The following is a 23,237-nucleotide window of genomic DNA, read 5'->3' as shown; positions in this document are numbered from 1 at the left end:
TTTTTTTTTTTCGAGACAGGGTTTTTCTGTGTAGCCTTGGCTGTCCTGGAACTCACTCTGTAGACCAGGCTGGCCTCGAACTCAGAAATTCGCCTGCCTCTGCCTCCCAAGTGCTGGGATCAAAGGCGTGCGCCACCACGCCCGGCTGTCTTTACATATTCTTGTCAAGTGTTGAAAAAGCCTGTGACTAATAACCCCATTCATAGCTTTCTAGGCATCTTATCCCCATGTTTGGACAGCTGAGGGCTGAAGTAATAAGTTCCTCCAGAATAATTCTCATCCATTTGTCTCATTTTATGCCTTGGAGTCTCTACCTGTCTAATTTCTTGAGGAGTCTCACTATGTATTCCTGGCTAGCTTGGTACTGACTATGTAGTCTAGGCTGGTCTTGAAGACTATTTTTTAGCCAAGTAATTTAGGTTTATCATCTACCTAAGGTCCTCTTTTTCCTTTCATCATTTTCTTTCTTTTTTTTTTTGGTTTTTTTGAGACAGGGTTTCTCAGTGTAGCCCTGGCTGTCCTGGAACTCACTCTGTAGACCATGCTGGCCTCAAACTCAGAGATCCGCCTGTCTTTGCCTCCCAAGCGCTGGGACCAAAGGCGTGCGCCACCACGCCTGGCTCCTTTCATCATTTACTAAGCACCAGTGCTACATTACTTTAATTTGATGATAGTCATTACTCTTAATTGTTCTGAGCTGCCTTTGGGGAGTATCTTAAAAACTAATGGTTAGGGTAGCTTTCTGTTACTGTTGGAATTGAACCTAGGACCCTATGTGTGCTAGGCAAGTGCTCTGCCACTAAGCCACTAGCTGTGTCCTTAGTACCTCTTACATTTTAAAATGGTATCTCAACAAGTTACCTAGTCTGACCTTAGCTTTACCTACCATCCTCTGCTTTAGTCTGTAGCTGGGATTACAGACTTGCACTACCATATTTGGTTACTTCTGTCTTCTGAAAATATGTTAATACTTTAAAAAACAAAATCTTGAGGTAGGTTTGATTTGGGAAGTAGCTGATAGTTGTTCAGAACTAAACCGGGGGGAAAATGGCTCAGAAGCTGTAATCTAGTGAATAGCTTCTGGTTTTCTTTAATTTGCTTATAACTTTTGAGACTGGGTCCCTCTGTAACCCTGGCTGTCCTGGCTGTCACTGTGTAGACCAGGCTGGCCTTGAACTTACAGAAATTTGCCTGCCTCTGGCTCTTAAAGGCTGGGCGTAAAGGTGTGCACCACCATACCCAGCCTGATTGTTTATAATTTTTAAAAGGTTTGAAACAAACATTAAGATGCAAAGATTTGGCATTAAAATAATCCTGACTTTTGTGTCTTTTAAAAAATCTGGAGCTCACAGTGCCATAGACCAATGTTGCTACATGGTTATTAGAGCTGATGGTATTTGCCCCTTTAGATGGGATATTCACTCTGCAGTGTTCCTCAGTTCTTACTGTCTCACTTACTGACACAGTGGCTAGAGTCAAGATTAGTTTATATCTTTTCAGGGGGCAGGAAGGATTTGATTTTTTTGAGACAGGATCTTGTTGTGTAGCTTTGGTCTAGTGCTTACTGTGTGCAGCCTCCAGGGTACTAAAATTACAAATGTGCACCTGATTTATATATTCATGCTGAGCATTGGAAATAGATGTAAGAAAGACATAGTTGCTGCCTTGAAGAATCTCCTGTGGTAATAAAGATATTTTGAAATACAAATTATAATATGTATAAAATACTGTAGTATGCTTAGGTATTTATTGAGAACCTACCACATTACAGATTTGCTCAGTGCTATAGTTTATCTTAGTACTCCTGTGAAGTAATACTATTTTATCACTTTCAACAAGAAATGGTCTCAGGGGTGGTTAAGTAATGTAGCTAATATCAAACAGCTAAGAAGGAGGTAGCTTCTTGTCAGAAATTAGTGTTGTGGCCAAGAATGAGCTCTCAGCCTTCTGTGAGAGCACTGAAGCTTGAATTGTGTAACCTGAGTTACTGGTTTTTTCTTTTAGTGACGAGAGTGCTTTTTAGGGTGAGTTGATGCAATTGTGTGGCATAGAGGGCTGCCAAGATGCAGGGCCAGGGAAGAATTGAAGCTAGAGTCCCAGATATCCCATGAGGCACTTAATCTACAGTAATATCAGCTAGGGAGGAGAAAGCTATAGTAAGTGAATGGGGTCAGATTGCCAAATGCAAATTCAAAGATAATTTGTGTTCTCTTCCTACTGTTGTTTGAATTCTACTGTGGTGACTGCTGATGAAAAATAGGAGTTGAAATGTTTTTCCTGTACACTGCCAAGGACTAATAAAAACTATGCTCAAGATCGTCACAGAGTAGCAAGGGACTTGATTGGTTTAATCTGGTACATCAAAAGCAGAGTTGAAGGGCAGACTTTTGGAACAATAAGCAGACCTCGGCTGTGACTGGTGGTGAAAGGCCTGGATTTCCGGCCTAAAAACCAGGGATTTTTAGTTCCAGCTGGAAGTCCTCTTACACAGCTCTTTACAGCTGAGGAATTGCCTGCTGCAGGGCTACAGGACACAGAAGAGGAATTACTGCAAAGTATGTTTAGGGCTTTAACACAAAGCTTATTTGGTTCTGCATGATGTCTTCTCTGTAAAAAGCAGAAGGTAGAATTGGATGTCATTTAGCACTTTATATTTTTTTAAATTCTTATTCAAGCACAGCATAATGTACTGTATATATTTATTTAGTCCCTACAGTGTGTACGGCCTATATTACAGATGAGCTAACTATGGCTCAAGCTTAGTCCTTGTCATATAATTAAAAGCTAGTTAGTAGAGCCCCAAATATATAGACAACCCCGGTGACCTTCAGCACCCTAGAATGTTTCCAGAAACAACAGTGAGCCAAGTAAAACTCTTAATCTCTCTGGAGATCAATTCTGCTGCTTATTTAACAAAGTAAACAAAACAAACAAAAAACCCAGGCCTCTTTCTATGTGGATCACATTGGAATTCTGAATTCTTCTGCACCATCCTTCCTGCTGGTTACATGGGATTACAGGTATGTGCTCCCATACCTGGTTAAGAGTTTTGATGTCATAGAAGGCTCCCCCCCCCCATTACACTGTGAATAAGTTGGAGTAGAGCATTGTGATAGGATTCTTTTGAAATGCTGAAGTCTCTGCAACCGACTTCATACGTTTACCTCCTCCCCAAAACATCCTATTTTGATTTGTTGGTGTTTACAATAAAATGCATTGCCTTTTAATGCATCATTAAAATTACTACAAGCACAAAGGTACTTTAGAAATCATGAAGACTGTTGTATGGGCATAGCTCCACTTTGATATTAAGTTTTTCTTTGATTAACTCAACCTGGTTTTATTCTGTTAATAATGATCAACAAAAACCTGGAAATAGATGGTTACAACTTTCCAAGCTTTTGCACATTGCTTTTCTGGTTTACTGCCATAGGTTACTGTAGCAATATCTTACAGACACCGTTCAGGGCCAATCAGAAGCAGTGAAATTACCTTCAATTTTTTAAATGGAACTCCATAGCCAATAGAAAATCCTTTAGGTCGGAAATGTAGCGACCTTTTCTTTCGTTTTTTTTAAGGACAATTCTAAATTTGCCCTCCCCTGTTTTAGAAGCGCATGAGACCATATGTGTCTGCTGCGCACATTTGCTAAATATTTCCAATCCTTAAGTTCTTGGGTTTGAAGTGAAGAATCTGACCCCTGTTCTGCTTCTCAAGGTAACTTTAAAACAGGAAGTGTACAAAGGAGGAAACTGATGACGTGAACAGCCAATCATGGCTTTGTATTCTTAGCTGATAAAGCAGCTCAGCCAATGGGACTGCTTTGGAGGCAAGGTTTGGTGTCAAATAGCAGGCTAGATTGAATGCCTTTGACTGTTAAAGTGGAAGGAGGCTGCAGGGCTTCATTGGAGCCTCAGAGTTTTTCACTGAGGCAGGGGTCAGCTGAAAGACAAAGAAAAATGGCGAATAGTTTGCTGGGGGGGTGGGAGGACAGCTGTTCGGGTTTTCACTGGAATGAACATTCCAGACTCAGGTTTCTGCATCTTCTGCTGCCTTTTGTCCTCCGTTCTTTTTTGGGGGGAGGGATAGGAGTGACTTAAATTCTCCCTGTCCGAGGAGATATAAATAACTCCATGTAAAATTAATGCAGTTCTCGGTAAGTTTAATTCTTTGTTTTGTGTTGAGATGATAGAGACTGTTTAGCTTCAGAGAGTGTAGACAAGTTGCACTGTTTCAGAAAATGGCCACTTTACATTCCGTGCATACCTTCTTGGTGCACCTAGATTACCTTGCTCTGTTTAGCTTTTGCATGCCCTTCAACTAAGATTTTCCTAGTTTAATATCAACAAGACAGATGCAAGAAGGGCTAATCAGTTCTCATGGGCATACAAAAGCAAAGCACTTTGTTTTTGCATTGGGTAAACTTAACTGTTTTCCAAATAATTTTCCTTTGTTCAAGTGCACTGAAGCTTTTCTACAGAATAAGATGAGTTTTAAGAGGTTTTTTTTTTTATTTCCATGCATTTGGTTGACATATATGTTTTAAAGATAGAAGCACATTATTGTTCTTTCAATTGCTTGAAAATATGATTAGCAACTGATGCAGGTTCTAATGGGGAAAGGCCCACATGCCAGCCTGAAAATTCTCCTGTAACTTTCTTGATCTACTTATCTGTGTCTGGATTTTTATAAGAATCAATTGAGTAGGTCTTCATTGTTCATTTTAGTTTAATAAGCTGACTAGTTTAGAGTCCAGTTAATACTGTGAGGAGCTTATCATGTTTTTGTCAGCTGTTGATTGGGTGCTTAAAAATGATTTAAGCAAATGCCTTTGTTTTCAGTATGAAGTATATAAGGAAGGGGCTTACCTGCAGCTTGTGACTAGAAAAGTTAAGTGTATAGGAAGCCTTTTGCCCTTGGTATTTACCTCTTTAAGGATATGAAGCTTATGTAGATTGCTAATCAGTAACAAGTCAGTTCTTGTGAGTAGTGAAATCATCAGTCCTATGTACTAAGATCTGTTATATGCCTGGTTTTTAAAAAGCAATTCTTTGTTTTTCTCTTTATTTGGAAATGTTGGATGAAGGTCATTCGAACATTCCTGCTGCAGATCAGTTAGAGCAGTGAGGCACAGCTGTCCCTGGACAGGGAAAGGAGCAGGCCTGACTGCGAACTTGGAAGGTGTTGGTCTGCCTTTGCTTGTTTCCTCGTGAGGGAAGGGTTACCTGAGAGGTCCACTGGGGCTTTCAGTGTTGATATGTGCAGCTGGAGTGGGGAAACTACACGAGTTCCTGGGTGCAGGCCTCTGCCGCTGCTCTGAAAAGTGACCTTGAGGAGTTGAAAAATTGAAGGACAAAGTTTGTTTATGCAGCTTGGTACTGAAAAGCTCTCTTAAAATGAGAGACTACTTCTGGGTGTTCTAGTCCAGTGGTTACTAGGAATCTGTTCTAGTTCAGGTCAGGAGTTGTTAAAGGAGTAATAGGCCTGCATTCATTCTCTTCTTTCCCTGCCTTTTTTCCTACCCCTAGCCCCAGGAAAAAATTTCTTAAATCTTTCTGATATGATAATTGAGTGAATTATCTAACAGATTCAGAGTTCCTTGCATGCCATTCTGTCACCCTTGTAATCTAAAGGGTTCTTAGAGAAAATGGTATTTCAGGAGTTCAAGTAGTTGTATTTGTGAAACTCTTTTTAGAGTATTGGAATGCTGATGGTAAGAAAATATTAATTTGGGGGAATTTTAAGTCCTAAGAGAAAGGATTATATGTTAAATGTTATATTTTAAATGATACTTCTTTATTTTGTATAGGCTGTTGGTACATATTGTTGTTTCAAGTTTGTATATGTGGTTTTAAAAAAAGTGACCTTTTTGGCTCTGAGAAAGGTCTGTAACAGAGGGATAAAACTGAAGGTGGAGAAAAAGGGAGGCTCTATAATCTAGAACTTTGAGGAACTAGTTACTTAGAGCATGAAGCCAATTTTTCCATCTTTTTAAGGTCATCCATTACCTGGGAAAACACAGGCACACCTGTGCAAATGCCTGAAGCAACTAAGGTGTTTCCTGTATGTTGAATGTTGAATGGCATTTGTGAACCCCTCATTTGATACTTCGTTGAAAGACATACAATTCCCTCATTTAATACATTAGACTTGAAAATATTTTCTATACAAAAGAGGAAAACTTTATATGATAAAGAAAGAGCAAAACACCTTATGGAATTAACCATAAGTCATACTGGAAGTGGCAGGAGAGAGAGGTGACAGCCAGGGAGGCTTGGATATAGCCTAACACCTGGACCTTTTTAGCTTGTCCAGTCTGGTGATAGACAGTATTTTGAGGCAGTAGAATATAAATTATTTAAAGCTGAGAGTCCTGTGTTCAAATCAGTTTTGAGTATGGGCAAATCACCTGTTCAAAGTCAACATAAAAATATTAAATTATAAAACTATAGGACCTAACAGGCTGTTAGCTGTGCAGCTTAGTTGGTAGAGTTGCTAGCATATAGGAAACCTAGGATTTGATTCCTAGCCCTTCATAAACCTGGCATGGAGATCCATACCTATAATCCCAATACTTGGGAAGGGGGAAGCAAAAAGGTCATTCAATACCAGCCTGGCAATATCTCAGAAAAGAGACCCAGAATAGCAATTTGGTGGGTGGGATGGTATATGTGTGTGAACTGTGTACACATGCCATCGTGTGTTGGGGACAGAACTTAACACTGGGTGATTTCCTTTATCATCCACTGCTTTTCTTTTAAAACAGAATTTCTCAGTTAACTTGGAGCTTACCAATTGGCTAAGCTGGCTGGCCAGTGAGCCCCAGTATCCTTTTGTTTCTGCCTTCTTGTTACGAGATTACAAACAGGCCAAATACCACCATGCCTGACTTTTGACATGGATGCTGGGTGTCTAAACTCAGGTCTTTAGGCTTGTATGTACTTTCTCACTGAACCATTTCTCCAGCCCTCACTTTCCCCCTCACTTCATATCATAAAAAGTTTTTTATATTTGTGTGTGTGTGTGGGGGGGGATGATGGTAGTGAGGTCATGATCATGCTTTGCTGTATATGTAGGTTATAGGACAATTTCATTAGTGGGTTCCCTCCTTTCACCATGTGGGATCTGGGGGTGCTTAGATTGAAAGGCTTAGAGGCTTTACCTGTTGAGGTTCCCCACCCCCACCACCATATATAGTCCAGGCAGGTCTTGAATACTCTAGTCAAGGATGACCTTGAATTCTTGACCTTTCTCCACCTCCTGTGTGTTGAGATTCTTGGTTTATACCATTTGGCCTCAGAGCTTCGGATAGAAATGAGGGCCTGGTGCCTGCAAGGCAAGTGATCTACCTGAGCTTCATCCCTTCACCATTATTTAGAGGTGAGTCTTGAATGAGGTTCTGTATATTGAAAATTCTCTGCACATTATGAATTACTGCATAAATATTGTCTGTTGCTGATGCAGGCTAATTGAGGGCCTTAAGTATTTTAGGGAGATAGGTGTGACATCAAAGAAAATGCTGGTGTTGTGATATATTTATAAAATAATGTTTGATTACCTTACCTGCATATTCTCATTTGTGTTTACAGGATCCTATATTTAAGTTAATTTATTTATCATTTTGTGTATGTGTATAAGTGTGGGCATGCATAAGAAATGGCATATGTGTGGAAGACAGGATAACTTTTAGGAGTCAGATCTCTATTTCTACCATGGATTTAAGAGATTTAAACTCAGGTTTCAACAAGTACCTGCTGAGCTATCTCACCAGCTCGATTCTGTCTATTTAATATATGTATTGAGATTAGTGAACCATCATCAAGATTCTTATGAAGGAATTTTAACCTCTCTGTCAAAAATTGAGTCTCAGTCAGAGGATTCAGGAGTTCGTCCTCTGTTACATAGGGAGTTGAAGGCTAGCCTGAAATACTTGAAGCCTGCCTCAAACAAAACAAAACAAACATCAAATTAAGGACCACAGAATAGGATGCAGTGATCGTGTGTGCGTATGTGTGTATACATATGTGGAGATCAGAGGATGGCCACTTAAATATGGAGTTCAGGGATTAACCTCAGGTCGTCAGACTTGCCTGGCAAATGCTTTTCCACTGAGTCATATCCTGGTCTTCTCCCCCAACCCCCTTTTTTTATAAATGGAATGCTGTTTTACAAAATGTCATCAAACTTAGGAGCTTCTCCGAGTAAAGACTGGGAATGGGAAGCCTGTTCTGATTGGATACTGAGGTGTGCATTTTATTTTCATGTGGGTAAGTTCTTATTGCTGATTGCTTAGCAGAGATGTGTTGTTTTTTGATTTATTTTTTTGTTTGCTTTGAGGTTGTGGTCTTTCTGTCTTCAATTATTTGGGAGTTTGAGAAGTAGTTACACCTTGTAGAATAGTAGAGAACAAGTAAATATTGGACTGAAGACTTTAAAAAGAAAATAGGACTCAGTAAAATCTAAGCATGAACATAAATTTGACACAGTTAATACTGTGTATTGCTTCTGTAGTGTAAGTTATAGACCCTCATGGAGGCATCTTTCACACCTTTTTTTTTTTTTTTTTTCCAGAGCTGAGGACCTTACGCTTGCTAAGCAAGCCCTCTACCACTGAGCTAAATCCCCAACCCCTTTCACACCCATATTACATGTCTAGTGTTAACCTATTTTTAGGATTGTGCACCCCTTCCTAGTTGATAGTTTGTGATTTCTTTCTTTTAAATTTCCTGTCCTATTAAGTTACTTTCTCTCAGGCATGGTCAATCTGAGGGATTGATGTTGGCCTATTTTATTTTATTCTTTGTGCATTGAAAAACTTAATTCAGGTAGAAGATTCAGCAAGGCTAACATTAACTTAGCTGAGTAATACCCCCGTTCCTGGACAGTGTATGCTTGAAAACAACAGCCTTGGTGACTAGGCTTTTTATTCCTAAAATTAGACTAAGCCACCTTTTCAAGAAGCTGTGTACTTGGGTTGTAGAGATGGCTCAGTGTTTCAGAACACTTGCTGCTTCAGAGGACTGAGTTCAGTTTCCAGCAACCACATTGTGGCTCACCACCACCTGGGATTCCAAAACAGGCCCATTATTATTATTATTATTATTATTATTATTTTATTAATTTTTTGCCCTCTTCAAACACTTCCCATGCATGTGGTACCTATACATAAATGCAGACAAAATATGCATACACAGGAAATAAAAGTAAATAAGTCTGAAAAAGGGTAAAAAAACAACAGAAAAAACCTAAGTTGTATACTTTTTGGAAGGGCTTCAGAAATCTAAAAAGTATTATTGCTGCTCCTTTTTGTTTGTTTTGTTTTGTTTTTTTTTGTTTTTGTTTTTCTTTCCTTTTTCTTTTTGTAGTACTAGGTATTAAATCTAGAGCCTTATAAAGGTTAGGTTAGCCCTCTACTACTGAGCTACATTCCATAGCTTCTAAAAATCATTGTTGAAGCAGATTGTGGTTGTCTTTGTCAATCAGATTATTTTAACCCATATTTATCCCCAGAGTTTGGTTAATGCTAAATTAGACTGAAAGAATAATTTAGGCAAGCACTCTAGCGTATCTGCAGCCCTCCTGGAGTCATGGGATCTAGTCTAGTTTTTCTTGGAACAATTGAGGCCAGAGAGAGTTGGGGCTCTATTAAGATTCAAGTTTTTAGTGACTGGCCTGTGTTAAAATCAGAGCTTTTAGTCCCACTCAATTCATTGCGTTTTTGTTTTAAACATGTCTGGGTAATTTTATCTTTTGTGTTTCTTTTGGTACCCCTGTTCGGGACACAGAAAGAACAGAGAAGTAGACCGTGCAGGAGGTTCGGTAGTCCACACGTAGATCTGTTGGTTCAGATGTTTGCCGTGGCAGCAGACCTAGTGTCCCTTTGGGGATTGAAAATCTCTTGCCTCAGCCAGTTGCTTGTTCTGAAAACTGAGAATCAGCTAGGAAGCTAATGGTGCTCACCTGGCTGAGATGTCCCAGAGAACTGGGTGACTTTTACACATTAACAAAGAAGTAAAATAAGGTACACAGCATAACACCTGCATTCCACCTCATGCTTTTTAATTCTTCTTTGTTATTAATACACTTCAAGGGCAAGCTGTTCTCACATATGTTTGGGCCTAGTTCTTCAAATGAGTTCTTAAGGTGACATTTTAATAACATAAAGATTTTTAACATTTGACAAGACTAAAGTAGGAATCCTTGTCTGTGTATGCCTAAAGTAATACTTTATACCAACTTCTCCCACCTCAGCAAAATGGCATTATTATGTGTGCTCATGGGTAGCTGTGAATTTTTGTCCTCTGTTTATTTTTGGTAGCCTGTTTCTTGAAGTTTTTCTAACCACAATCATATATCTAAATGAAAAATCAGTTTATTGAAAGAATGAGGGATTGAACCATATAACTTATAAAACATTAAGTCCTGAAATACCCTGTGATTGAAATTGATTATAGACACAGCTGAGTAGTATGTACTTCATGTCTGCATTATGTAAAACGTTCCTTTTCTTTTCATCTGTTCTTAGTATTAAGGCCAGCTCTGTAGAGCTTGGTCATTTTCTACTTGTTTGTTATGCACATCTCCTGTCTCTCCATTCAGTAATTGACCCAAAGTTACCCAAAGTTAAGTATTGTAAGTTGAGAGGGCAGCTGATTTACTTTTGTTGTTGTTGTTGTTGTTGTTACTGAAAGTACTGTCATTTGGCTCCCATTTCCATGGTGTTAATTACATAGAAAACTAAGTGGAAAACTGTATGACTAGAAATATTTGGATAAAACTAGGTTTTCCTTTCTCTACCTATACTATATAATTCTTACCTCTGAGATGATTCTGGTGGCTTTACACATTCTCTTTCAATAGTACATTAGTTCTACATTATTTTTTTGTGTGTGAAAACTTAAAATGCACAAGTAAAATTTTACTCCAGATTTAATAGTCTGGTAGGGAGACTTACAATGTACACCAAATATTTAGGAACTGATGTGCAAAGTGCAAAAAAAGGTCATAGGATTCAAAGGGTTTGTCATGGGTTACAATTGTAGCTCAATTGGTAGAGTACCTGCCTAGCATTCATAAAGTTTACCCCAAGTGGTAGCATGACTCTGCAGTCCTAGCATGGTAGGATGAGATGGGGTAAATACTGGAGGATCATACATGTGAGTTCATTTTCAGCTATATAGAGCAGTCAAAGCTAGCCTAAGCTTAAAAAAAAAAAAAAAAAAAAATTCAAGAGAGGAGCCCTCAGTTTAGGAGGGCAGACAATGAAATGACTCTATCAGACGGAACAAGACTGAGGCATTAAGAACAAGGTCATGATTCACAGTGCAACTTTTGCACTGAGGAGAACAGTAAATAGGTCACTCTGCTCAGAGTATAAAGAGATGAGTAAATGACAGGCAGGAGTAGAGTAGTAACAGAAATGTCTAGGGAAGTTGGAATCAGCTGTTGAAAAGGCCTTGACATTGAGAATGATTTCCGTTTGACAGTAGTGACTGTAGAAGATGTAGGGTAGTATATTGGTGCAGCTTTATCAAAAATACGCTTTCACTAAATTTACTACTGCACATCCTATGTAAAACGAAGATGGAGCTAGAAATTTTGTGATTTTTATTTTAACTTGATCTTTTTTTGAACAAACTTTGTAGATGACAATGTCACTTGACACGATGTCAAATTGTTGAACATGTCTGCTAGAGGCTTGTGAGGAAATTTAGAGTAGTTGGTAACATAAGTGACTTAGAATTATACTTGGCTCACACTGATGGCTAAATGGGTGTTAGCTATTGTCATTGTAATCATTATTTTTATTATTGTATGGAGGTTATGGAAGCCTGAATAAAATAGTGACAGCATGATGAGAGGTCAGGTGAGGACACCACTGTTTGAACACTGTCATGACTTAGCAGTTCATGGAACCTGAGGGACAATCTGAATGACTAACACATAGGAACTTAAAGGGAATGGAGCAGGTTTGAAGAAAAGATAAATTTGGATATGGGGAATTTCTAATTGGAAATGTCCAGGGGGTAGATTGTACATTTAGGACTGGATGTTGGGGAAATGTCAGAATTGGTAGTATATTTGGATATTCTCATTGTCTTCTCCCTCCCTTTTCTGTGACAGTGCTAGGAATTAACTCTGTCTGTGGCCTTGTGCCTAGTGGGCAAGTGTATCACCATTAAGCTATATCCCTAGCCAATAATAATTGGAGTTTAAACTCAGTAATTATAGCTAATCTGGGTGACAGGTAAGAGAGAATCAAGGGAGAGAGAGAATGGTTAGAAATTATCAAGCTTCATCTCAGAGATAGAAGCATACAAAAAAGTGTTGGACCCGTGGGGTATGGTGGTACATATCTTTAATCTTACCACTCAGGAGCCAGAGGCAGGAGAATCTCTGAATTTGAGGCCAGCCAGGGCTAGTGAGATCTTGTCTCAAACAAACAAAACCCAAACAAACAAATAAAACAGCCAAGCTAGCGAATGCCTATAACTAGGCATCCATAACAAGGTAGACATGTTATTTAGCCCTCATCTTCCTCAGAATGTTTTGAGTCCCATGTGTGCATGATACATGAGGGCATCATTTTAAGCTCGTAGGTATGTATGCAAGAAGCTAGTACTGACTTTTCTTTGTGTCTTGACCTGCAAGAGAAACAGCTCTAAAACCCAGAGTTCTTCACTTTCCCTAAAGATATGCAGGTACTCCTTGTGATCCTACTGGGTAGTTTCTTGAGATGTGTATGCACAGAAATGTACATCTCCATCCAGTGCAAAGATTAGATTCCTGGCTTGCATTGGATTTAGTGTTACTGATAATAATTTTGACAAGTCTGAAGTGTGAAGCCAACGAAAGGTACATGTGTAGGAATTTGGCAGTGCTTGTTTAGCAGATAATTTACATCCCAAAAGAGTCTCAGTTGAGAACCACTGATCTATAGGATCTAGCAGAATCTTCACTATAAACTACCTGTATTTAGTTTCTAGGTTAAATATGTTGTAATTATCTTCAATAGAAAAGAAAGACAGGAATTTGTCACTAGAGAATTAATGGTAAATTTCCAGCTGTCTTACTTGGTTATTTTTATCCTGAAATCTTGTGAATTTTTTTTCTTGGTAATTAACTGGCCAGATTCCTATTCAGCTACTCTCAACAATGGCTAAGCTTATAACAGTGTGCAGTATTTATATGAATCAGTGATTTAGTATTCTTATTTGATATTTACTAATGTAGGTAGAACAGAAAATAATCTCCATTTTGAGGGTGAGGAAGCAGGGACACAGCCTGATGAAATGAGTCCAGTGCTTTCTACACTGCACTTCCTTATTATATAGGAAAACTGTTTTTATGGGAACCAGTCGTCTCTGCTTCCCCTTTCTGGTGAGAGCTCTCCTGCCAGAAGACAGAAGCTTGCATTTTGGGGGGTGAAGGGGAATCAGGGATGGCTCATGCTCATATGCTACTACTTGGGAAGTTGAGGCAGGGGGATTACCAAAAATTCAGGATCATCTTTTTTTATAGAGTGCGGATCCTTCCCCCCCCCCCACCACATACCCTATACTCCCAGTCTAAAAAAAGGTTGCAGGGTGGGGGCAAAAGCCAAGTGGTTGTTTGCACATGCCTTTAATCCCTGATTTCTGAATTCAAGGCTAGCCAGGGCTACACAGAGAAATCCTGGCTGGAAAAAACAAAACAAGAAAATCTAGCCAAAGGGACACAAGAACATTTCTTAAGAGTTCTCAGTTTTAACAAATGCATAGTAAGATTGAATTACTTTGAAAGCTTTTATTGAAAAAGGTGGCTTTAGTCACTTTTCAGAACAAATTACAGGTAGATACTTTGGGCAGTAATGCATATTTAGGGAATTGTCTTCTGTGACTCCAAAGTTCACTACAGTCATACAAGTAGATGCTTTCCAAAATAGATAACTTGGTTAGATCAGGGTTAGCATTTCTGTACTACTTTTCAGCCATACAGGGCCACAATATGTAATATGTATTGGGTTCTTCACTTAAACCACAGAGATGAGTATTTTTAAAATGAGAAGTGACTAAACAGTTTGCTTTAGATGTTCTAGCTGTGATTTATAATTCTTGCTTCACCCCTAGTGAAGTAGTTAGAACAAAGGGACTCTGTGCAGCTATTGAAACATCTATAATGGAGGACTAAGACTTTTGGGTATTATAGTTTACCAAGCCCCAGAAAGTGAGTTGGGTCTGCAAGGTCTTTCAGTTTCCACTACTGGCTGGTAACCCGTTGGTCTAGTCTTAGTCCTCAAAGGATTCTGCAGTTTACCAAACTTGGAAACTTTAAACTTAATCAGCTTCCACCTTGAAAAGAATATAACAATCTGATAGCTTTGCCTTATAGATCTCTAAATAATTAGAAACAACGAAATAAAGATAGATATGTGTTCCAGCATGAGAAAATCCAAAAATTCTTAAGTTTTATTTACCAATTAAAGAAAAAGATTTACTATTTCTCTGTATATGTGTGCATATACTCATAGTGGCCAGGAGAGGGCAACAAATCCCTTGGAGCTGGAGTTCAGGAAGTGAGCCTCCTGATGGGGATGCTGAGACCTAAGCCCTAGTTCCTCTGTCAGAGCAGCAAACCCTCAAAACACCGAGATAGCTTTCTTTGTTGTTGTTGTTTTGAGACAGGGTCTCACTGTGTAGCCTTGGCTTGCCTATACTTGTTTCTCCACTTAAACTGGACTGACCTTGAACTTACAAATCCACATATCTCCTGAGTGTTGGAATTAAAGTCATGCACCACCATGCCCAGCTTGAATAACCAATCTTAATAAAGAGAACTTGAATGAAGAAGCACAGGACTATACAGGCAGGAGAATGGCTGCAAGTTTGAGGCCAGCCTAGGAAGCTGGGTCTGGTGACATTTGCCTATAGTCCCACTGCTGGAAAGGTGGAGACAGGTGGATTGCAGCCTACTTAAATAAGTCCTGGACTCCAGGTCAGTGAGAAATGCTATCTCAGAAGATAAGGGTCTGGAGAGATGCTTTAACAATTAAGGACACTGACTATTCTTCCAGAGGACCTGTGTTCAAATCCCAGTAACTATCTGTGATAGCTCACAATTGTCTATATTCCAGTTAAATGAAGTCTAATATCCCTTTCTGTCCTCTAAGGTACCAAACATGCAAGTAGTACATAGATACACATGTAAGCAAAACACCAATACACAGTTTTTTAAAAGTGAAAATATGGTGGTGAGGCCTGGAGATACAACTTAGTTGGGGTGTTTGCCTGGCATATATTGAGCTTTGGGTTTGATTCCCAGCAACTCATAAACTGGGTCTGGTGATATAGAAGGTGGAGGCAAGACGGATCATAAATTCAAGGATGGTATAGTAAGTTCAAGTCCAGTTTCATACACAAGAGTACAGGACATGGGTTCAAGTTCTCTAACATCGACTTACACATGGTCCTGGCCAAGTCTCTCAGTCTACCTGGATTAATCTGTCAGATGAGAGTATTTGTTCCTGTGCTCAGTTTCTTATGTTTGTAGTGAGGACAAAATAAGTGAATGTGAAGCTACTTTAGAAGTATAAAGGGTAAGACTGTAGAAATGACTCAGTCAGTCACGTTTTTGTTTGTTTGTTTGTTTGTGCAAACATGAGGATATGAGTATGGATTCCCAGCACTCATGTAAAAAGCTAGGTGTGGCTTTGTGTACCTGTTACCCCAGGAATCAGAAGGCTGAGGCAGGAGCCTCTATGAGGCTTGTTATAGACAACCATTCCAACAAAAACAGATCTTAAAAACTAGAGATCAAGGAAGACACCCAGTGTGAACTTCTGGCCTTCATATGTGTTAGTACACCCATGCACACACCTACATACAAAAGTGTCAAAGACACAGTTGTTGGAGATTAATGTAACATTATTTCACATAGAAGTGGGGGGTTTACATGGTGGCTCACAACCATCCGTAATGAGATCTGACTCCCTCTTCTGGAGTGTCTGAAGACAGCTACAGTGTACTTACATATAATAAATAAATAAACCTTAAAAAAAAAAGAATTGGGGGGTTTGGTTTTTGGTTGTCTTGGAGGATCAGTTCCTCCCATTCTTTTTTTTAAAAAAATATTTATTTATTATATGTAAGTACACTGTAGCTGTCTTCAGACATTCCAGAAGAGGGCATCAGATTTTGTTGCAGATGGTTGTGAGCCACCATGTGGTTGTTGGGATTTGAACTCAGGACCTTTGGAAGAGCAGTCAGCGCTCTTAACTGATGAACCATCTCACCAGCCCCCGCACCTACTCTTAATAATCAGTATAATCAGTGCTCTTCCAGAGCACCCAGGTTCAATTCCCAGTACCCATATGCTATCTTACAGCTATCTGTAACTGTAATTCCATAGGAACTTATGCTCTCTTTTGACTTCTGCAGGCACTGCACACAAGTGGTGCACAGATATACATACAAACAAACAAACAAATCAAAAAAAGATATACATAAAATAAAAAAGTAATTTACCAGCACAGTCTTCTGTTTTCCAGGAAAGCCTTATGAGTAGCTATTGGGCTACATTTCTAAAGAACAGTTCCTCTCCATCTCTACCCTTTTCTTCCCTATTACTATTTTTTTATTCTTCTATTTGATTATTACACAGGTCTGTCTTTCTTTCTTTCTTTCTTTCTTTCTTTCTTTCTTTCTTTCTTTTCTTTTCTTTTCTTTTCTTTCTTTCTTTCTTTCTTTCTTTCTTTCTTTCTTTCTTTCTTTCTTTCTTTCTTTCTTTCTTTNTTTCTTTTCTTTTCTTTCTTTCTTTCTTTCTTTCTTTCTTTCTTTCTTTCTTTCTTTCTTTCTTTCTTTCTTTCTTTCTTTCTTTCTTTCTTGTTTTTCGAGACAGGGTTTCTCTGTATAGCCTGGCTGTCCTGGAACTCACTCTGTAGACCAGGCTGGCCTCAAACTCAGATATCCGTCTACCTCTGCCTCCCAAGTGCTGGGATTAAAGGCATTAATTAAATTAATTAACTAAAGGCATTAAACCACCACTGCCCGGCTTTGCACAGAGGTTTCTATACTGATGAGCACAAGTACTTAAGAACGAATCTTCCCATAGGCAGATTTCAAAAATCTGAGGCCAAGGAAAGGAGTCTTGAGATCTTTTTTTTTAATGGTTTTTTTTAAAGATTTATTTATTATTATATCTAAGTACACTGTAGCTATCTTCAGACACACCAGAAGAGGGAGTCAGATCTCATTTCGGATGGTTGTGAGCCACCATGTGATTGCTGGGATTTGAACTCAGGACCTTCAGAAGANCAGTCTGTGCTCTTAACCACTGAGCCATCTCTCCAGCCCAAGTCTTGAGATCTTAGAGTAGTTCTTGATTGAGGATCCTGTGTTTGGTCACTGGGTCCATGGTCCTTCAACTATATGCAGTGCTTGTTTGTTTTGAGTGTGTGTCAGAAACAGTTATATAAGAACCAGGAAGAAAATAGTGTGGACATCTGAGGCTTAAAAGAGCATATGCTAAAATAATATTAAACCACATTAATAAGTCTGGAAATACCACATATAGAAGTAGACTCAATTGTGCACTAAGGATATTTTGAGAGGAAGAAAAAAATATTGTTTGAGACTAATTAGTAAATGTATTAAATGTCTTTACAGTTGGAAAGGAAAGGTAAGTTTTTTATTTATGGTAGACCCCAAATCCTTAAACAGTAGTTATAGTCCATGAAATGGCCTCCAGAATTCTTGCTTTGTGTGTCCAGGAGCTTAAATAAGGATGGATCTAGGTGGGTCTTTCTTTATTTTTTTCTTTTCTTTTATTAACATTAAAAACAAAACAAAACCAAAACTGCATGGTGGTTTGCTTCAGTGTCTACATACTTGTCCATGCAATGCATGAGGAGGCCAGAGGAGGGCGTCTGGATCCTTTGGAACTGACATTACAAACAGTTTTGAGATGCCCCATAGGTACTGGGAATTGAACGTAGGTCCTAAAAGAGCAGTCACTGTAATTAACCACTGAGCCATCTCCTTCCTCCATTCCCTCCCACCACCCTCAGATAAAACTCACTATGTGACTTTAGGTGACCTGAAACTCAGTATGTAGACCAGGTTGACCTCAAACTCAGAAATCTGCCTGCCTGCCTTTGGCTCCTAAGTGCTAGAATTAAAGATGGTCCCATTCAGAACTTACTTCAGAGTTCAAAACAGAATTTTTCTTTTGGCGATAGGGCTAAGTGGAGTATAGTAGTGCGGTAGCTGCCCTAGACGCCACATTCTGATTACTTCAAGCCTTCCACTCCCAGTTTATACAAATCTAAAGTGTCAAAAGAGATGCATTCTAAAGAGTTACATGTTTCTGGATTCATTTAGAGGGAAAACCTGCATCTGTACTGATCACTGGCATTCCCAGTTTTTAAAATTTGAAACATTCCTAGTCACTTTCAGCTTTAATTGTTTGCTTTTTTTGGAATTAGAACATTTTGTTCTAACTTGAGTAGTTGAAAAGGCCCGGAACTATTTGGTATTTATAAAAGAGATGAGAGGTCTCTTTTATTTTAATTTATATCTCCATGCATATGAAACAGGGCTTTTTAAAGAAAAAAAGTAAAGCAAGAACAGGGAAAGAAGGCTTGATTCCCGTTGGAGCTGTTGGATGGAGCCATGGGACTGTTCCGAGACTGCTGAGCAAACAAGAGTGACTCTAAGAAGTTAAGTGATTTGCCCAAGATTGTAAACATACAGGAATTGTTATTAAGGACCCCCAGGTCCAATGTATTTTAACTTGTACTTTACTGCCCCCCACCATTCACAGCTGAATACTAATAGTTGCTGATATGTCAAGAAATTTGGGAATGGAAGGATAATGAAAAAGTGACAGCAGGCTAAGGAGAGCAGATGTGGAGTGGTTTGTGTGTGGTCTCAGGAGGCTGAGGTAGGAGGGTTACTTGAGACCATGGGTTGGATACTTCCTGGGCCAGCACAGTGGGAACCTATGGAGAAAGAGAAGGAGACAGAGAAATGGAAGCTACAAGGATGCTGGGAGAAAACGGATGTTTGTCTAAAGATTTAAGTCAGTATTCCCATGCTGAGACTGTCTTTGAATGTTTTGAAAATATACCTGAAAACAGCAGAGAGAAGAGGGAGAGAGGAAGGGGAGAGAGAAAAGAAAGAGAAACTTAAGCTAAATACTAAAGTACAGAGCCTTGGAATTCTTAATGTCTAACTCTCCTGTTCACTGTGTTGGGAACTTAAGTAATTTAATATGCCTAGTTGTGTAAAATTGGAATGATACTGATAAGTTTATGACTAAGCTAAATGAAGATGTACTAAAGGTAATGTTTGTGGCAAGTGATTTGTAAATTCCAAATTTCCAAAGTTGTCATCTTTGAAATACTATTCAGAATCACACTTCTTAATTTTGGATACAGAAATCTTGCCAGAAATTTGACAAAGTTTATTTGTAAATCTCAGATGGCCTAGGAAGCAAAATGACACAGCCTAGCTGCATAGATCTTGATCTTTCTCTACCTAATGTCAGGATTTCCTTCAGTGTCAAGGTCTAAAAAACTAGTTGCTCTACATTCCTTTGCAACAATGCATTTATTCTTTTTTGGCTGGAGAGTCAAAGACAGTACATTTATTACTTCTGTGGGGCAGAGGAAGCAGGCCCAGCCTACTTCTAATGAAGGCTGAGCAGGTTAGAAGTCATGGAAGCCACAGAAGAGCTGTGTGCTCCAGAAAAGCTTCATCCCCTGTTCTTCGACAGAAAGTAGTGAGTGAATAGAGCATATGACATTGCTCTAATTAGTACCCCTTTTCTTTAAGAGGCCACATACTTTAGGATTTGCAAACCTGTGGGTTTTTTTGAAAGCCGTAGAGAACTCAAGCAAATGAGAATTGCATCTTCAAGGAAATTTCATTTACAAAACCAAACCACATATCATATTTACTTTGGGGCAGTAGTTGTTAGGCTCATGCTTTAACATTCTTCACTCAATTTTTGGTTGTTTTTACATCATCCTACAAACTACTTATGGTAGTGCTTTATTACTGTCATACATTCTGGTATGATTGAAGCTGAGGTGAGGAAAGTTGGGGAGTAAAAAATATGTATGCCATATTCTATTCCACAGCAACAAAACTTAAAATACCTTCTTCACACCATGTCACTTCCATTGTATGTACTAGTTGCTGTACCTTCATCTTACAGTAGATAGTAAACAGAAACATGGTTTTGAAGGAGAAAATGTACCTCTGTTGCCAGCTTAAAAATATGTCCTTGTGAGCAGATCTTTAAGGAGAATGTTTATAGCCAAATCCAACCCTAGATATAGACAAACCCTCAGCTGATCTTGACAGTAGTCAGTTGGATCAAGTAAGGCTCCATTTTTGTAGTGGTGTCTATGTGGTAGACCATACTGACAAGTCTGTGTCTCTCTCAGCTTCTTTGATTTTCAAATTATATGTATGCGTGTTTGCCTGCATGTATGTATGTGCATGATGGATCCCCAGAATTGAAGTTACACATAGTTGTGAACCACCATGTATATGCTGGAGGTTGAACCCAGGTCCTCTACTAGAACAGGTGCTCGTAACCTCTGAGCCATTTCTTCAGCCCCCACAAACTGGTCTCTTAATTTGTAGAACAGTGTTATTTTTTTCCTTCTGAAGTTGTCAGTTCGTGATTAGTTTTATGATGAAAACTGAAGGCTTGAAATGATTTTTAGCCAAGGTGATTAATAATGGCATATCTTAAGGTCCATCTTTATAAATGTGAGAAGCAAATTATTGGTAGGATTGTTTAGAAATTCTAGTTTTCAATTTCTTTTTTCCTTTGCAATTTAGATGGTTATCTAAGGTAGCATGCACAAAGTAGCGTCAGTCAGTCAGTCTCGTCATGTCCTTTCTTCCTTATCTGCTTATTCAGATTAACATTATTGTCTCTTCATTGCTCAGTTGCTGTTTTAAATGTAACACTTGAAGAGTTTTGGTTGCTTTACATAAAGAAGTTGGTCATTGAATACTCAAGCAAAGCTGGAACTCCAAGTGCTTTTAACAGTGACAGGAAGATGTGGTCGAAAAGTAAAAAGGTGTGCAGGACTCAGTGGTAGAGCACTTGCCTAGTATGCACAGGCATGGGTTCCAGCCCCAGTACTTGGGGTGGGCGTCAAACCCAGATGTAATCTTAGTACTTAGGAAACTGATGTAGATGAGTGTTGAGGCAAGCAGTGAACTCTGTGTAGTTGCTTAGAGGCCAGCTCCACGTTAACATAACATACAAAGCTCCACAGTTCTGTAAGAACAATGACCAAAAAGGAGTGGAGATAGGGGCTTTCTTAACTTTTTATTTTCTTTTTAACTTGGCTAATCGATTGATTTGTGTGTATGTGTGTTTCAGAGGATAACTTGTGGACATTGGTATTCCTTCCAATTTGAGTCCAGGGGATCGAACTCAGGTTGTTAGGCTTGGTGACACATTACCTTATCTACTGTGCTGTCTTGTCTACCCAAGCAAGATAGGTGCTTTGAATAACAGAAAGTATTTCTTGGTTTATGTTAAGTTGGAGGCACTGGAATGGCTGAAGATAATAGCACAAAAGACCTATGCAGGCTGGATTAGAGACATTAATAAGGAATGATATGGGACTGTAGAGATGGTTCAGTGCTTAAGAGAACTTGTTACTCTTTCAGAGGACTTGATTCCTAGTTCTGTTCCTAGCACTTGCATGGGAGGTCACAGCAGCATTTAACTCCAGTTCCGGAGGATCAGCACTCTCTCTTCTGGCCTGGCCTGAGAACACTGCACACTTAGAGCATACAGAGATGTGTGTGTGTGTGTGTGTGTGTGTGTGCTGTTACCAACACATAGGATTGCTTTTCATAGTAAAGGCCTAAGATTTTTTTTACATTTAATAGGGAGAGCATTGCTTTTAGTTTTTTTTTTTTTTTAAAAACAGGTTTGGTCAGCCTTTTAGCAGTAAACATCATTGATTAAGAAGTGGCCTTTTTTTGTTCTTGTTTTTAAATAGGTTTTCACTGTTTGGCCCAGGTTACTTTCAAGATCTCTGAAACTCTTAATCTTTTGGCCTCTGCCTTGAATGTGAAGAGAGTATGTTTTCCTATATTGGGTTTATGTTTTCCTCTAACAGTTTTGTTGTGACATTAAGGGTGGGGTTGTTTGTTTGATTGTTTGTTAATTTATTGAGACAGAGCCTCATGTAGTCCAGGCTGCCATTCATTATAGCTGAGGTTGACCTTGCCTCCACCCTTCTAAACAGTATGGAGAATGAAGTACATGGGAAGAAATAGAGAGTCAAAAACCTAAAGGTACAGTTTTAGAAGAAGCTATATCAAATATTGCAAAAAAGCCTATGATTTTCTTTGGTTTAATTTTATTTTACAATTTGTTTTGATGTTGTAGTGTTTTTTGTTTATTTTGTTTTGTTTTTGAGACTAGGTTTCTCTATGTAGCTCTGGCTCTCCTGGAATACACTATGTAGACTAGGTTGGCCTCAGATTCACAGAGACCCACCTCTGACTCTCATGCTGGAATTAAAGGTATATACTACCATGCCCTGTTAAAACTTATTTAAAATTACATTTGTTATGTTTGTGTATGTGTGGGAGTACTCATATGCCATGGCACATGTGTGGAAGTCAAAGAGTTGATTTTGCTGTTTGGGTTCCAGTGATCTTGAGATTGCTAGGCTCACAGCAAGTTCCTCAGTTGTTGAATAATAGTCTTAACCACTCAAGCCTTAAGTCTCTTTCTATCTTTCCTTACTTACTGGAATTCATTATAGCCTCCGATTTGGAGTGAACCTCCTACTGACATCATCTTGAGTGCTGGATTACAGGTGTGCAGCAGAACACTTATTTTTCTTATTTTGATTTTCGAGACAAGGTCTTGTTCTGTAGGCAGGTAGCCTGGCTTTATTTCTCATATTATGAAGCTGGTTTTGGTATATCCCATACCATATCTAGTTACCACTAATGGTAATTTGATGAAAATGACTCTAGTCAAAATCAAGACCATGACAATAACAAGAGAACCATCCCCCTTGTGCTCCCTGATGTGCTCTCTACTACTGAGCTATATCTTGGGCTCAAGGTGGCACATTCCCCTTTAGAGATCTTTTACAGAGTGCATGCATAATTCATTTTTCTTCAAGAATGACAAAGTAACAGGTGTTATTTGCTAATAAGTACCTGTTTGTTCTTAATGATTCGATTGAATCATTGTTTCCAGCT

General features: G+C 38.9%; 1 protein-coding gene across 3 annotated transcripts in view; it reads left to right on the top strand.

The window, feature by feature from the left end:
• Nucleotides 1-23,237, top strand: part of Nfyc (nuclear transcription factor Y subunit gamma) — a 68,562-nt gene that overhangs the window by 6,749 nt on the left and 38,576 nt on the right. The window contains exon 1 of one of the 3 annotated variants that reach the window (XM_029540288.1): nt 3,756-4,156. The exons of the other annotated variants lie outside the window; for them this stretch is intronic. The gene's annotated coding sequence lies outside the window, so the exon portion shown is untranslated. Of the gene's footprint in view, nt 1-3,755; nt 4,157-23,237 lie in introns of those variants that run through there. 3 annotated transcript variants of the gene reach the window in all.

The sequence above is a fragment of the Mus pahari genome, chromosome 6 (genome assembly GCF_900095145.1).
Source record: "Mus pahari chromosome 6, PAHARI_EIJ_v1.1, whole genome shotgun sequence".
Classification (NCBI taxonomy): domain Eukaryota; kingdom Metazoa; phylum Chordata; class Mammalia; order Rodentia; family Muridae; genus Mus; species Mus pahari.
The sequence above is the reverse complement of the archived record's forward strand: the minus strand, read 5'-3'. Positions and strand labels throughout refer to the sequence as shown.